We start from the raw sequence: 1,840 nt of genomic DNA, 5'->3' as shown, positions 1-1,840 counted from the left end.
ATGTTTGGAGTTAAGTCCACACTCGGTAGATCATATCTCCTCTACTTGCCAACGACAGTATATGTGAGATTCAAATCCTTTAAATGTTGATATTCAAGTATTTGCTTTCTTTATGTTGCTCCGCTCTGGTTTATTAAAATGGTCCTACTTTTGTCACATGCAGACCGTTCATGCCGAGCGCAACCCAGCTATTTGGGGTCAATACCTGAAGTCTGATTACATTCCATTTGATGGGAGCAATATCCAAAAGGTGAAAGATCCCTCTTCTGCTATTTATTTTCTTCTTTATTTATTTTCGTTCATGTGTATTGTTAATTGGTTTGTCTATTGCAGGATTTTATCCCTATGATTAACGATAAGTGTCATCATTGGTGGGCTTGCGTTTGCGATTTAAAGCAAAAAGTAAATTTCATCCTCGACTCGAGCACCGATTTACATGCGGATCCTGATAACCACACAGCCCAAGAGATTGTATGATTTTTTCCCAAAATATTTTGGAGTATTTATCTTTAGTTTCTTAAAAATATAACCCTGTCATATTTTTATGTTCTATTGGCTTTTTCATATTCCAGTTTTTCCAAGTTTCATTTGTTCTTTGTGGTGGTTCATCTGCATTTGAATCTTTGCGGTTGATGCACATGAACGCAATTGTCAACCTTAAAGTCCCTCAACAAAAAACATGGTATGTAACCATGTATCTTCATTTTTTAGGCTATATTTGTGTTTTTATCGTACAAGTTTGAATGGTTGAAACTGGACCTGAATGGTCCCTCTCTGACCAAAACCAAGTACCAAATCCCATATTGCTGAAATGAATGGTTGAATAGTTGATCTTCACTTGAGATGTTTCTTTTACTCATAAATGTTTATTTATTTGTAGTTTTGATTGTGGAGTGTTTGTGCTGAAATGGTTGGGTGCGTTGGACAATGAAAGTTTATGGACCAACAGTGAATATTTTGAGGTATAAATTTACGGGTTTTGCCTCCTACCTTGCCATTACTACATATTAAATATATACTGTATGAAAATCTCTTTTGCAGAAATTGCCGGACTATCGAAAGAAGATAATATTGGAACTTCTTAAATGGGATAAAAATACAAAAACGGTACACTTCCTTGACTTAAAATTAATGCAAAGTCCATTTGGTCATAACTTTGGTGAACATTTTGTAAATAATTTTGGTGAAAATCTCTTAATTGTTACTTGTTTTTGATGGTATAGGTGTTTCATTGATGACATGACAGTCTTTTTGCAAGCAAATGATCTTTCTCCGATGGATATGTGTTCACCGGACATCTCTGTTGCTTCAAAGCAGCTGCTATATCTATCTTGTGTTGATGTACTCAGTATTCGAAATGGTGAAATTCGGCCATATGACCTTGTTTGTTTGTAATGGTATAGGTGTTTCATTAACCATGAATTGATTAGTCTGTAGTCTTGTATTTGAGTAGTCGAGAATGTATTATGTAGTCGAGAATGTAATGCTAAAAGAAATTGTGAAACTTGGATTTGACCATAAGATGAGACGGCTGTACTTCATATGACGGTCTTTTATTCAGAGACAACGATGTTTAATGCAAGCCTTCTCATTTCATTAGCATCTTTTTATGTATTATGTACATTACATGATTAATGGATTCAAGTCTGGATATACCTTTGGCACAATTACATGTTTAATGTCATAAACTAAAGGCTTTACTTCATTGGGAAACGATGATGGATTAAGGCTAAATTGGGAAATGATCTTTGGATTCAGGCTTTACTTCATTGGGAAACAATGACATCGACTAAAGACTAAATTCACAAAATCCACATTATAAAAAAGACTAAAGACTAAA

General features: G+C 34.5%; 1 long non-coding RNA gene across 1 annotated transcript; it reads left to right on the top strand.

Moving 5' to 3' along the window:
* The first annotated feature begins 890 nt into the window (after window positions 1–890).
* Window positions 891–1,289, top strand: LOC141613803 (uncharacterized). The gene is made up of 3 exons (XR_012529278.1): window positions 891–962; window positions 1,042–1,107; window positions 1,224–1,289. It is a non-coding gene; the product is annotated as an uncharacterized LOC141613803 (long non-coding RNA).
* The last annotated feature ends 551 nt before the right edge of the window (window positions 1,290–1,840 follow it).

This window comes from Silene latifolia, chromosome 1, assembly GCF_048544455.1.
Source record: "Silene latifolia isolate original U9 population chromosome 1, ASM4854445v1, whole genome shotgun sequence".
Classification (NCBI taxonomy): domain Eukaryota; kingdom Viridiplantae; phylum Streptophyta; class Magnoliopsida; order Caryophyllales; family Caryophyllaceae; genus Silene; species Silene latifolia.
Note: the sequence above shows the minus strand (reverse complement) of the source record. Positions and strands in the feature narration are given on the sequence as shown.